Here is a 16019-nt window from a genome sequence, read left to right on the forward strand (position 1 = left end):
CACAAAAAGCATAAACAAGTTTTACATTTTGCCCTTCCCATTTTGTCCCAGCCATCACTGCCATCTTCTTTGCGCATGCACATCCCATTACCTTGCAAGTCTGCAGCCAGCCACCGGCCTCTTTGAAAGCTGCTTTGCAAAGAGGCAGCGGCTGCGAGGCTTCTTTGCAGCCAGCCCCTTCCCAACACTCCAGACAGCTTGCCTTCCAGACTGGACCAGCCACCGTGGAAGGGAAACAACCAAAGAGTTTATGTTGGGGAAGGAAGTGGGGCTAGGGCCGGAGTTTAAGAAGCAGAAATGGTGGCGACTGGTGAAGGGAGGGTGGGGGTAGATAGGGAGAAATCCTAAAAAAAATTCTACCTTTTCCTGTGGGTGTAGCTTGGTGGGGGGGGGGGTTTGATGTGACTGAGTGGACATGGGCATGAGTGATGTCAAGTTGGCCATGCCCACTCAATCACATGCCATGCCCACCGAACTGGTAGCAAAAAAAATTGAAACCCACCTCTGGCATCAAGTGAAGATGAACTGCATGTTTTTTTGGTTGAAACATCTAACTGGTCTATGCTCACTCATTGCCAAGCAGTTCAACAACATACTACAAGGAGGTGAACTTAGCTAACATCTTGGGAAACCTATTTGATAATGAAAGATCTACCAAAAGGGGCAGCACTAGGAAGTTGTTGCTTGCCAACAACTTTGGATAACTTTGCATACCATACCAGCTAACTCGTATGGTGGCTGATGCAATCAAATAGCATCTAGTTGAAAGCAATCACTTTCCACTTGAACAGAAAGGAAACTGCCCCAAAAGTAGTGGAACAAAAGATCAACTCCTAATTGACAAAATGATTTTGGAAAACTGCAAGAGAAGAAAGACTAACCTGAATGTAGCATGGATTGACTACAAAAAGGCATTTGACTCTCTATCACATGATTGGATAATCAAGTTACTAGAAATAACAGGAGTCAGGAGAAACATCACAAACTTTGTGCCAAGATCACTGGCACAGTGGGAGACAAAGATGTAGGTCGACGGTGAGAGATTGGAAGAATTTAATATCAAGAGAGGACTATTTCAAGGAGATTCACTGCCGCCACTACTATTTGTCATTGCACTGTTTCCTCTGTAAACAATATTGAATAACTCAGTCTATGGCTATCAAACATTGAAACATTCCCCAGAGTATCCCACTTCCTTTGCATGAATGATTTGAAGCCATAGGGAAAAACTGAATCTGAAATATACCATATTTTGGGACTATAAGACACACTGGAGTATAAGACGCACCATGATTTTGAAGAGATAATTTTTTTAAAAAGGTTTTTGTACTTTGCAGGCTTCCCAAACTCTCTGCACACCTCATTTTTTTTGCAAAAAAGGGGCATGCAGAGCCTTGGGAAGTTTGTAGAATGCACCTGTGGGCTGAGGGGGGCAAAAATGAGCAAAAATGCCCCGTTTTTCATAAAAATGGCCTATTTTTGCAAAAAAAAAAAAAAAGAGGGGCATGAAGAGGCTTTGGGAGGCTTTCTCCTGTGGGCTTTTGCTCATTTTTGCCCTCCCCAGCCCACAGAAGCACTTTGCAAGTTTCCCAAACCCTCTGCACATCCATTTTTGCAAAGGGGAGGGGGTTTGGGGAGGACAAAAATGCTGTATTCAGTGTATAAGACTCACCCAGAGTTTCATCCTCTTTTGGGGGGAAAATGGTGTGTCTTACACTCCAAAAATTACAGTAATAGCTGCTCAGCACTGTCAGTATATATATACAATATATTGCAATGGAATTTGGATTTGACACGTGTGCCACACTCACTATCAAACAAGGAAAAATAGTGAAAACTGAAGTAATCAAAATTCCCCATGAAAATAACATTAAGAGTTTGGATGAAGATAATTACTACAAATACCTGGGTAACCTTCAGGCTGACAACATCAAGCACACTGAAGTCAAGAAAAAAAATTAGAGGTGAACGCATCAAGAGAGTGTAGAAAATCTTCAAGTCCAATGGAGGAAATACCATCAGGGCAACAAACACCTGGGCAATTTCAGTCATTAGATACATAGCTGGAATAGTGAAATGGACTCAAGCAGAACTAAAAGCAATGGATAGGAAGACAAGACAAATAATGACAATTAATCATGCCCTTCATCCAGTAACATTGACATACTCTATCAAGACCAGACCAAGGCAAATAGGTGGATATGGATTGTTGCAAGTGCATCAGATGGCTGAAAAAGAAAAATGGCTTTGGAAAGAATATCGGAAGGACAATGATGAAGATGTCTTGAAGTTAGCATATCAGGAAGGTTTACTGACTGCCGGAGAGGCCAAAATGGATTGCAAGAAAGACCAAATGAAGAACAGATTGGAGGCTTGGGAAGACAAAGCATTACATAACCTGGACATTTAAAAAAAATAGCTGTCAGCCCTTCTTCATTCAAAAATCAGGAAAGAAGACCACAGGACTCCATTGGTAGAAATTAAGTGTACTTTTACTAATTATAAATGAATAGAAGCGAAGCGAAGCGAAGCGAAGTGAAGCTAAGTCTGGTTATTTAGGCGTGAAAGCAAATAATATATTGTATAATTCATTCCCCTCCCCTTGGCATCCCGTGCACAGTCCAATCATAATTCTCCCAAATGTCAGGTGTGAGATAACTTCGAAAGGCATCACCAGGATGGAATTCTGGTCTGTTGGCCTTGGCGGGAAACACTCCTCCTCCACATGCGCAGTAAGGTGGACAGTTCAAAATCTAGAATCTTCCACCAGCACAACAATGAGTCCCCTCCCAAATACCATGCGCCCCCTCCCCATTTCAATGGGAGCCGAAGCAGTAGCAAAGCGGAGGCTGACAATAGCAGGGAAAGTGTATCATAACAAGATCTGGCAATGGCTAAGAGCAGAAAAATTGAAGAAAGAGACTGAAGGAATAATTCTGGTTGTACAAGTTCAAGCCCTAAAGACAAAGCCAGAATTGGGAAGACAGGAACAGACAGCAAGTGTCACCTGTGCAAAGAAGCTGAAAAAACAGTGGACCACCTGGTAAGGTGCTCCAAGAAGATTTCCCAAACTGATTAGATGCAGTAGCATGACAAAGTAGCAACAATGGTGCATTGGAAAATCTGCAAGAAATATCATTTGCATGCAAGCAAGAACTGGTGGGTTCATAAAATAGGAAAAGTCATTGAGAATAAAGATATTAAATTGCTCTGGGACTTTAGAATTCAAAGAGACAGGCACCTGCCATATAACAATTGTCGATAAGGAAGACAAAAATGTCTGGACAGTGGATGTGACAGTGTCTGCAGACAGTAGAAGAGAAGAGAAAGAATTGGAGAAGATAACAAAATTCAAAGACCTACAAATAGAAATAGAACAACTGTGGCAATGGCAAGCAAGTAATAATAGTTGCCCTGTATGCAATCCCAAAACAACTGGAGCACCACTTGAACACAATTTTCATTGACAAATTTGCCATCAGCAAAAGGTGGCTTTACTGGGAACAGCTTCCATCCTGCGATGATATCTCTAACACCATCAAACATCCAGATCAGTGGTGGATTACAGGTGGTACACCTGCTGGGAGTACTAGGTACCATTCCGGTACGGTGCTCCGGAGGGCCCACCCACCCTCCTGATCTCCTTACTGGTATTTGAGCTGTTCGGAGCTTCCACACATGTGCATAGAGCGTACGGCACCTACGCGATGCTCTGCTGAGCAGCTGGAGCATCGTGGAGGCGTCATGGGCGGTAAGTACACATGTGCATGCTGCACATGTGTGCGCATGTGCTTTGCACACTGTGCACAATGTGCACACATGATGCACAGGTTTATGTGGTGGATGCCCAGCCTCGTTGCACCATACTGGTTGCAACGGGATCCGGAACCCACCACTGTTCAAGATCTGCCTATCCCAGGTCTGTGGTAAAGAGTTGATAGGTAGAAAAAAATGCCAAATCCAATCTGAATATCTGACTGACTGTGTGATGATCAATCATCATCATCAAGAGAGAAAGAGAGATGGGAGGGATACTTCTTATATTGTTAAACTTATCTTTAGAGCTTTTTTTTCATGAAGGGTTAAAGTGAAATCACTAAGTGCACGTTAACAGACTGGGCAATTGAAACATACTTCCTAGTTGAAAAACAGTTAAGAAGTAATTTTCCAAAGCAGTTAATAAATGAGGTTCAATAGGACTTTATGACTGTAAGGCTACATTGCAGCTGTGAGCTTGGTGGGAAATCCCTTGACTTCGGCTGCTCCATTAACAAGTAACTGAAAATCGTGCAGTTTACTTATAAGGAACTGCTGTCTGGGATGCAAGTGGAAATATCACAATCTCTCTTTTATCCAAAGAGGTGTGAGTGGGCAGAAAACACTGTTTGGTTACCAATCTTACAGCAATACTATTTCCACTCCTTCATAGATATCTAGTTTGCCATGAATTCTCACCAAAAGACAAGTGTGTAATGTTGATTACTACTTAAGAGTTTTAAGACTTTTTTTTAACTCAGGTTGTTTTTATGTGGCCCTTTAGTGATTGTCTTTCTTTAGCTGTAGTTAAGAATTAGATGCCCAGACATTAGTAGATGTATTCCTTTTTAAGTACATGATGTTATTTTTTAAATGCGGACCCACTGTAGCCTTTTTGAATTACTTCAAATTTGTATACTTAACAGTTATTCTAATAGCTGTGGTCTGCAGGCCTTAGAGATGTGTCAAAACAGGTAACAGAATATAGTAACAATGGCCCTTTATTACAATATGAAAATCTAACAATTCCTTCTGCCTACATTGGTCACCCAATAAATTTTGCAATACTGTCAGGCAGGGAGCGGACAGAAAGCAATTTAAGTCTCTTTCACATTCATCTATCTCTTTATTGGTTCAATTTTTTTAAAATCAAGTTCTGACTACAGGTAGCTTAAAGTTCTTGTTCAGTGGTACTTCTCTTGAAGCATTTTGTGGAATGATCATGTGACCAGAAAATGGAGGAGGCCAAACACTGAAGTCATGTGGATAGAACTGATGTCTGGATCGCAGTTCCTCCCTTGCATTTGAATAATTGCATACCTTACTACGAAGACTCTTGTCTTCTTTTATACTATAGTTGTGTGATCTCTGTCCTGTCTTCCTTCTCAAAATCTCTGTCTCTTTCCCATAATATTCAGAGCTTGTTTCATCTGAATGGGCACCATATTATTTCTGAATATTTGCAAATATCTTGTATCACTTTTGCTTCTGCTTGCTAGTCTCATCTACTGTGTTTGCTTTTATATGGAGAGTTGTTTCTATTGTTACTTTCTATTGTAGACCAATCTTTATTTGAATAGGTAAATGCTTATATGTTCCCATCAGCTGAAGTGTAATCACTGGAATCTCTTTCAAGGATCTCCATGAGCTAGTTCTTGTAGTAAATATATGCCAGGAAGAGGATAAAATACTATAAACATTGTAAATCTCTATTGGTTCATCTTCGCTTTTGCTTCTTAGGGTATCTCTTGCAGAAAAGCTCTTCTTTCTTCTAGTTTTTTTATAGAAGCTCTCATCATAGCCAAGTACAAATTTTTATGTTAGAAAACTTGTTCATGATCACCCCTTAAACGTTATGCTTACTTATAAGGACAAAGTCATTTAATCACCCATGCTGACAATCAGTAACTCTTAAGAAACACCCCTGCAATCATCAGCTAATCAGGAGAAAACCTTTTATCCTTTACAATTCAGGCCACATCTTTCTGTGGACACTCTTTCAGTACTTCCTGCTGGACTCCTCTGATTAGTAATCTCTGTTAATTCACTCAGTGAAAATCTTATGCAAAAACTATCCATGATAAAATTATATCATTGGGCCATTGCTAAGTTTGTTAGGAGAGTGTACCTCCAAACAATGAACTGAAAAACCTGCACAATTCCTCTAAACGTTTTGTGATGCATTGTTACATTAGTTAATCAAACTTCATGGTGAAACATCACATTTTTTTCCAAATCCAAATACAGCCTTCAAACTTTCACCAAACTTTATACTCACCTGACACTGCATTTGTTTTCTTGTTTGTACAAAATTTTCATGTTGACTTCATCTTGTATGGCCACCCTGAGATCTACTTAACTCCCATGGTGATACATCACAAAACTTCTGCATTCCTGTCTGATGTCTCTATATATTAAGCTCAAATCTCATATGAACCTCATTAAAGCACTATTAAAAATATGAATACTCACTGCTGAACACCTGAATAAGTAGCTGCAATTATAGAATCATAGGGCTGGAAGTACTATCTGAAAACATCCAATTTTTGTTTGATCTAAACAGTGCCGCTTGGTCTGTTCCTCAGAATTTTATCAGATCTGTACTCAATATTTAATAATAGTCATTTTTACTGAAATACGTCAGTTCATTACCATTACAAGGGTAATTTCATGATGCTTGGGAATGGAAAAGAAAGGTACAATGGGTGTGATTTCATAGAAAAAGGACTCGGTTTCTATTACAATGAATGAAGACTGTTTCTGACTATCACTCTCAGCTCAAACATTTAAGTTAAAAATGGTATATGTTGGAGAAAGAAGTATTGTGACTCCTAAAGTGTATATGAAATCAGTTCCTTTTTAAAAGTAAATTAGGGACACTACAAATGGTAGCAAATATAGATTTCAGACTAATAATTGTAAAATATTTGAGAAATTGAATAATAAATGAAAACACAAACTAGATTTAGTTTGCTCTGAACAACTCTGAATGTTTCCAAGGAAATTGTTCTTAGCAGCAATAGTGTCACTTCCCCTTGTTATGAGTGTTGATTGTTTGCTCATTTTACCTGTAAATACCTTATGTTTTCACCTTTTAGTATCATTTCTCCTCTGAGCAGCTCTAAAACAAATAATATTTATTTAATTAACTTAATAAAATCTGCCTTCCCGCTGAATAAAAATAGGTTTACAGTGTCTCACAACAAAATTTTAAAATGATAAACCTCACACTAATTTATGAAGGAAGAGAAATAGGATTAAAAAGAAATTATTATAAAAGCTCTTAAGGGTTTGTTTCGTTGTTAAGATTACCTGGAGATTCTCTCCCCCACTCCTTTACATTCTATTAAATTTAATGTGTGGTTATTACGAATGCAGAGAAAATTTTATCTAAACCACTCTATTTTAGTCTCCCATTGTGATATATCAAATAAGTAGATGTGGAAAAAGAAAACTTACAACAGGTATATAAATGTCTTTTATCATTTATGTTATGAAAGATGTAATTCCAAGGTTAATTTATTTCAACTGCTTTATGGTTCCAAATAACATGATTCACATGGCACTGAAAAATAATATATGGCTACCATAATGTTTCCATGCCACCGAAGAGCAACATTATGCTCATAGAAGCAAATTTTGGTTTATGCCTGCCTGCCTGCCTGCCTGCCTGCCTGCCTGCCTGCCTGCCTGCCTGCCTGCCTGCCTGCCTGCCTGCCTGCCTGCCTGCCTGCCTGCCTATCTATCTATCTATCTATCTATCTATCTATCTATCTATCTATCTATCTATCTATCTATCTATCTATCTATCTATCTATCTATCTATCTATCTGTACATGGATTGATTCTGAGGTATTCACAACCAACTTTACTGTCAGGAAGAGCTTGATTGTTTCCTTCCAGGCATTTCACCATCCAAACTAGGTAACATCATCAGTGCAGTGCTAGTGCACTGCACATCCGCAAAAAACAACAAGCTCAGACACTGCCAAGGGCTCATCATTTCAACCCCAAGCTACAAATATTCTCCTTTATTGATATTTTGTTTCTGATTGCCTGGTTTTGGGTCAATCATTCTACACTGTAAGAGTGTACGATCATGACAAGGAATTTCAATAATCTTTTCAATCTAATCAAATCACTTTAACTCTGGGATAAAATTGTTCAAGCAGAATTGTTCTTAAATGATGGGACTTATAGGTTTGCATTGAACAGTAGGATGTGCATTATTATTTTGACATCATTGTGGTTTGCTATAGATGTCACTGATATACAACCGGATTGTGGGGCACTCATACTGAATTTTCCATGGCAACACAGAGGGATAAATGAAGAAGGTAAACAAAAACCCAAATGGCAAAAAAAAATGAAAATTTGTGATGACATTTATATGAAGTTGAAGAAAAAGAAAAAGGGACTACTAAATGACAATGCCTGAGTTATATTTGCAAGAATGCAATAAATATTTTCATGTCGACAGACTTGAAGAACTGGGAAACTGTGGGCAAAATTTTCAGATTTAGATTTGGACCATTAGTTTTAGCAAGCAAGTAATGAAACATTCATCATAATATAATGCTCATGGCTAAGTAATTGTTTTAGGATGCAACTATTGAAAGGCTAAATTTGCATGATGATGTCATTACCCCTATGTTACAATCACTATGGCTGGCTGCAGCCAATGCATTTTCTAACAAAAGAATCTTGCTAGCTTTGACCTCGTTCCACTTCTGTCCTATCAATCCTGGAAAAACAGAGAGTTTAAACATAAAAAGGGGAGGGATTATGGCTTTCGTGTAATTTGGTTTTCAGAAAATGAATATTTGACAAGCTTTTATGATGATTTACTATGTGAAATAAACCCACATCTTTCTAAGGACTTCTTAATGCATACATCTTTAAATAAATTGTAGGCACATAAAATACTTATAATAATTGAATTATGTTATTGAAAAGGGGAAAAAAATCAAACTTGAATTTCCTTCCCTCTCTTTATCTTCTATTTTTCTCTACTTTAAAACAAATGAAAAAGCAAAGGAAGATTAATAAAGAAAGAAAGAGAGAGAAGGGGAGAGGGAGGGGGAAGGAAGGAAGGTAGGTAGGTGGGAAGGAAGGAAAAAAGGAACTTTACATCTCATACAATCTCAACCTGAAGCCTATCATCCTTTTAATAATTATTTTCATCTAATAACTGAAGATCCTGCTGATAGTTATAGTCCAGTGAAACATCCTACATCTCTGACTGTATTCTCAATTATTCAGCTGGTTTTTCCAGAGAGCTGAAGATGCATTAAGCATTATCTATATGGTCAATATTTAAAACTAACAGGATGATTACAGTAATAGTTCTGAAGAATTATTTAGCTTCAGAGATTCTATCTTAAAAAGATGCCAATGAAAGAATATGCCAAGTCAAGATCCATAAACTCACATGATTTATCTGTTGCTGTTTTGCTCTGTGCTTAAAAAGTATTCCAGAGCTTATGAATCTCACAAATGTGTAAGAAATAGAAGTGATTCAGTAAAAGGCACCAAATCTTCCTCTTCTAATATATTTCATTTATATAATAATTCACAAAATTATTCCCAGAAAAGTTAACTCTCTATTTATTAACTGGCTTTTTTTCTCAATTACCACAGGATCTCAGCATTTATTTATTTATTAAATTACTTTGGTAGGAATCAGTAGCCTTTATAGAAAACTACAATGATGCATATCATGACAAGGTGATACCATTATGCCAATCCTATCCTTACATACCAGATACCTGATGCCCTACACAGACAGGTTAGTTGAGACAAGATGATGATACTTTAGATCAGGGGTGTCAAACTCAAGGTCCGTGAGCTGGATCCAGCCTGCGAAGTGGTTGGATCCAGTCCATGGGGCCTTCCTGGAAAATGTAATGGGCTAGCCCACATCACTTTGGCCCAGTCTACCAATGCAAAGAAGAAACATGCCAGCAGTTTGGGGAGTTGTATCAAGCTGGTCAAACCTACCCAACTGGCCATACCCACCCAGTGGACCTCTCCCACATCAACCACTGCCCTGATGTGGCCCTCAATGAAATTGAGTTTGACACCTCTGCTTAGATACTTTATCTCTCTTTCTTCCTATAGACACCCATAGTAGGGTTATATCTTTTGATATAATGCAACCTCCTAAATTTTGCTTCATTTAACATTTTCCAACCTTGCAGTACCATTAAAAGCACTTCCTGCACATGAGTAATGTGTGCATTAAAAGCTCTTATGGGACCTATAGCCAAAGAGTCAATAAGCTGTTGTTATAACAGTGATGGACTAGAATCTGAGAGATTAAAATTCAAGTCCATTTTTAGTCACAAAAGCTAACTGGATGTCTCTGGACTTCTTTATCTCAACCAGTCTTACCAGATAGAGTTGTTCTGGCTGTAAAATTGAAGGTTGGAGACTTTGAACTCTTAGAGAAAAAGACTATACTTCTAATAAATAAATACCTCAATAGGGTAAAATACTAGAATGAATTATGCTGACTCCCCCAGACGCTTCCCCAGTTACCTCTCCAGATGTCAGTGTGGAGGAGCATGAACCAGTCCCAGGCACATCAAGAAGAGAGTTGATCAATAGCTCCAAGCAACCAGTTGAGAGTTGATATTGACTGAAATACAGCTGCAGCAGGACAGCCCTGATGTTTCAGGTGGGGAAAGCATGCAGCTGAAGTCAGTTAATGATTAGGATAAGAGGACAGATAGGGCAGAGGAATGACAGGAGCAGCTAAGGTCCCTTGACTACTCATGAGGAGGCAGCCTCATCCATCTTGATTGGCTGCACCAGAGAATGGCTATTTAGCACAACATAGTACAGATGGAGATGAGGTTAGGAACAATGTGTTCATTTGCTAACTGTATGTTCCCTGGTAGTTTGATTCCTGCCTTGCTTTTGATTGACACTGTCTTAAGTTGGGATTGTGTCTTGTGAACTCTGAACTCACAAAGATTTAAAAGTTCCCAAAGTTTACTGTTGATAGCAACAATATAATCAAAGAATTCAAAAGAAGTATTTTGTGAGTTCCAGGAAGACCTCCAATTCTTCTATTGAGATGATAAACATAAGTTCTTTGCTTTAACAACTTTTGAACATTTGCTTTGCTTTCAAAGATCAATTCTTCCTTTGCTCCATTAAAACCTTTGCCACTTCTTTATATAAACTGGTACATCTTGTCCTTTCAATGTAAAACCTCTGATTTTGAGTTTTATTTTCACTACTTGATCTTGAAAGATAATTGTAGAACTGAAGAAGTTCAGTATATAACTCTTAATACCATAAGATTCATTATTTAGAAGTGAAGAAATTAGAAATTTACAAGTTACCTTTTTCCACTATTTTAAACTGCAGACAGCATTTAAAGACTAAGGTTGGATATTATGGGAAATATATACATGTCTCCACCAACCAGTTCCACTTCTGCTAGTTCCATATGTACACTGATTTCTCCCTTGACACATAAAAAGACAATTCATTAAAGGGAAGTAGTGGCACAGAGGATTAATGATGCTGGAACTGCCAACCAGAAATGGTCTTGCACTCTGGTTTAAGCCTGAATCGGTGAGGAAAAAGTGAGCTCCAATTACACAATCCCACCTGTCCAAAAGCATGCCACAAGGATAGGCGCATAAGCACTGAACAGAATGAACTATCATTCTAAGCCCATGATGGCGAACCTATGGCACATGTGCCACAGGTGGCACACAGAGATTTCTACAAGCAAATAGGTTTTTTTCCCTTTCAAATTCATAGATATACATTCTTATAATTGCTATTTAACATTTATCTATTCATCATTAATCTCTATACATATTTATGTATATGTGTGTGTACGTACGTACATACATACATACATACATACATACATACATACATACATACATGCAGTATATATATATTACAGTTTGGATCACTTTCTTGTCACTTATGCCTTTGCAACAACTTTATTCCTTCTATCTTCTCAATCTCCCTTCTCTGCCTTCTTCTTTCCTCCTCTCTTTCCTCCTTCCTTCTTCCCCTTTCTTTCTCCTCTCCTCTTCCCTTCTCTTTTTTCTCACCCTCTCTCCTACTCTTAATTTCCCACCCTTACTTTCTCTGCTTTACCCTTTCTTCTTTTACCTCCTCATCTCCCCTCCTTACCGTTGTTGCACTTACTTATTTTTTCTGATGGGTTCTTGGATGGCGTTTCAGCAATCCAAACTTTATATTTTCATAGAAATAATTTTCTCTGTTTACATTTTATTTCTAATATTAATTCCACTTATATCATTTTTCCGCTTGTATATTTATATTTTAGTATTTTCTTATTTTCCTTCCCCCTAATTTAATAATTTGTCATCTGAGTTATTTATTTCATGTTTTATTCCTTTCTCTTTCTATTTATATCTTTTCTCCAGCCAATCATAAAATCTCCCCCATGTCTTATAGTACACTGATTCCTCTTTGTCCTTTATTCTTAATGTCAACCTATTCATTTCTGCACAATGTAGTATCTTCTTTATTATCTCCAATTCGGATGGGATTTTATCTACTTTCCAATTTTGTGCAAATACAATTCTAGCTGCTGTTGTTATCTGTACAATCAAATATGAATCTTCTTTACTATATTTATCTGGCAGAATACCCAATAAGAATGCCTCTGGCTTAAATTTTATGGGTTGATGTATCATTTTCTCTAACCATGTTTGTATTTTAACCCAATAGCTTTTTGAATCCCTGCATGTCCACCACATATGATAATATGATCCTGGTAATTGATGACATTTCAACATTTAGCTGATTTATCCATAAACATTTTTGCTAATGTTTCAGGTGGCATGTGCCATCTATAAAACATTTTACACAAATTCTCTTTGTATGCCATCATTGTCAATTTATAGTTCTTTCCCATAGTTGTTGCCATTTTTCTAGTTCTATTGAGAAGCTCTGTGGCACACAGAGCTTTCTTTGCAGGCATGCAAGCCGTCACCCCAGCTCAGCTGCACCATGCATGTGTGCTTGCCTCCTGCTGGCCAACTGGTTTTTGGGTCTCTGCCACACATATGCTCAGGGGTCGTGCACATATGCAGGAGAACTGCATGGAAGTTGTGCACACAAGTGCAGGGGTGGGTCATGCATGCATTGCATTATGGGGTACATGGATGCTTTTAGCACACGACAACAAAAAGGTTAGTCATCACTGTTCTAGGCTGCAGGACCGCATGCCTAATATGAGTTGATTTAAACAAATAAATAAATAAATAAATAAATAAATAAATAATAAACAATTACAATTTCCAGTCTTGAGAAAAACTGAGAATTACATTTCTTCTCCTCTTTCTCCCTTTTTTCTTTTTCTGTCCTTTCTTCTTTCCCCCCCTTCTCCCTTTCTACATATGCTTGTAAATAAAAACTTAAAGACTTCTTTTTCTTCTTTTCAAAGAAAAAACTTTGACTCCTTCTGACAGTTGACCTTTTAGGATTTAAAAAAGATAATAATAACAATATAAAATGAGTCTTGACTTAGTCAAAACATTATTTATCATGTCAGCAAAGGCTCTTAGAATGCCAATGTTTAACTTTCTGTGTTTCATCACCCCCATATAGACAAAATTAAGTGCTTCTATGTCCTCTGCTCCTACTGTCAATCCATCAAACATTATTGTCATTCACAAAGAAATCCTATTCAGATGCTTGTCAAACAACAGTTATTTGGGGCTTGACAATAACTAAGCATTATCTCATGTTTAGTTTTTTCCCCAAATAATCTGTAGGTAGAAAGTGTCCAAATTCACTGCTGAAATAATCCTTGTGTCTTGCTTCATTCCTTTTTTCTTCTGAGTGACACGCCTTCTAAAATAACAGAGTTGGAAGAGACCTTGAAGGTCTTCTAGTCCAACCCTCTGCTTAGGCAGGAAACCCTACACCACTTCAGACAAATGGTTATCCAATATCTTTTTTAAAATTTCCAGTTTTGTAGCATTTACAACTTCTGGAGTTTTTTCACTGATTAATTGTTCTAACTATTAGAAATTTCTCCTTAGTTCTAGGTTGCTTCTGTCCTTGATTAGTTTCCACCCATTGCTTCTTGTCCTGCCCTCAATTGTGTTGGAGAATAGTTTGACTCCCTCTTCTTTGTGGCAGCCCCTGAGATATTAGGACACTGTTATCATGTCTCCCCTAGTCCTTCTTTTCATTAAACTAGACACACCCAGTTCCTGCAACTGTTCATCGTATGTTTTAGCCACCAGTCCCTCAATCATCCTTGTTGCTATTCACTGCACTCTTTCTAGAATCTCAACATCTTTTTTTACATCATGGCGACCAAAACTGTTTCTCTTACCTTTCTTATTTACCAAGCTTAGATACTTCAGAGTTTATGCAAGAGAAGAAAAGCAGGAAGAAATCAAAGCTCAATCAGTTAAGCTTGTGTTCATTTTAGTCAATTTTGGAAACTGTGCTTGATCCCTCCTTAGGGAAATAAAAGTTTTGTTTCCCCCTTCCATCAGCATGTCATCCTTTGTAGGCATACTAATGGACATCTTACAGCTACACTTGAATGTGCTAAAGAGACATTAGAGGTTGCTTAAATCAATACAAATGAAATTAATACTCATAAGCCGCTTTAAAAAGATTATTTTTCTAGGATTCTTGACGAATTATTTAAATAACAGTTGATAAAATGTGGTCAGGTTTAAAGGTGTTTCCGCCATCACTGCCTTTCCCAAGCATTGCATAGCTTTATTTCCTTGTTTCATTTCTTATTTATAGGCTGCTTTAATCCATGGATACCCAGCACAGTTTCCAAAATTATCCCCAGTGAGAGGATTAAAACATGATATAAAATAACAAAAGAAATAATAAATGAAACAATAAATTATGATTTCAAAAAAGAAATACATTAAGAGCAACAAATAGCATGGATTTTCATTTCACAGCAATTCCCCACCTCAAAGCCAGATTTGTATGGCTTTCCTGAATATTAACAAACAAGGAACTTATCTTAGGGCTGGATGGCAATGATCTTGTTGTGTAGTACACTTTGGGATTCCTGCAGATGACATTCTCTTGACCAGAAGGTTTGATGAGAGCCCGTTCTTCTCAATTTCATTGAATGGGCAGAAACTAATGGGAAGCTAAGCAATCCTAATGACAATCAGGCCCCAAATTATGTAAGACTTTATAGGGCACAACCATCTTCTTGAATTGCATCTGGAAAGTAACTTCTAACTACTGCTGCTCTTGAAACAAAGGCATGGGAATAATTAAAGGCATTCTTCACCAAACACTTCAGACCTATTAAGTTTCCAGGTGGTCTCCAAGGGCAAACATATAGAATACATTACAATAGATTAAATGAGAGGTGACTAAGTCATGGGTGACTAGATAGGGCCTCACTATCCAGGTAAGCTTGTAACTGATGCATAAAATGTAATTTTGCAAAGACCCTCTTAATCACAGCTGTCAACTGCTTTATGAGAAGCTCTGAAAGCCTAGGAGGAACATTGATTAGAAACAATTCTGCTGAAGTAGCACAATTCAGTCTAGAACTAACAATGTATTTCTGATACCAGAAGGCTTTTGTAGTCATAGACAGTCTTGCCTGTTGAGATTAAACTTAGACCTGTTCTTCTTCATCTGGAACCTAACAACCCCCAGGCACCAGGACAATATTTTAAGCACATCTCCTGTTTGTCCTGGATCAAGATGTATATAATAATGATACTGGAACACCTGTCAGCAGATGACCTCCATCAATAGTTTACTATAGCAATAGCAATAGCAATAGCAATAGCAGTTAGACTTATATACCGCTTCATAGTGATTTCAGCCCTCTCTAAGCGGTTTACAGAGTCAGAATATTGCCCCCAACAACAATCCGGGTCCTCATTTTACCCACCTCGGAAGGATGGAAGGCTGAGTCAACCCTGAGCCAGTGAGATTTGAACAGCCGAACTGCAGAACTGCAGTCAGCTGAAGTAGCCTGCAGTGCTGCATTTAACCACTGCGCCACCTTGGCTCTGCTTTACTATAGATGCTAAATGAAGTGTACCAATCTGTGGAACCTGCAAAGAGTTAAGGACGTTGGCATTGAAGGAGAGATACAAGCTCCATTTCAACAAAAGTTGTTCTCAGAGGAACAAAATCTGCATGGATAATTGCAATTTTTAATTTAAATCGAACCTAAGTAAACAGAATATGTCACTGGAAAGTCAGCAACACTTAAGTACTGTGCAGCCTTTTCATCCCAAAGGCAT

At 38.0% G+C, this 16019-nt stretch overlaps 1 pseudogene; it reads left to right on the forward strand.

The window, feature by feature from the left end:
* Positions 1-2125: 2125 nt before the first annotated feature.
* Positions 2126-14600, forward strand: LOC148049631 (uncharacterized; annotated as a pseudogene).
* Positions 14601-16019: the final 1419 nt, after the last annotated feature.

This window comes from Thamnophis sirtalis, unplaced genomic scaffold (assembly GCF_051295495.1).
Source record: "Thamnophis sirtalis isolate CommonGarterSnake01/CBP01778 unplaced genomic scaffold, rThaSir2_p1.2 scaffold_1, whole genome shotgun sequence".
In the NCBI taxonomy this organism is placed as follows: Eukaryota; Metazoa; Chordata; class Lepidosauria; order Squamata; family Natricidae; genus Thamnophis; species Thamnophis sirtalis.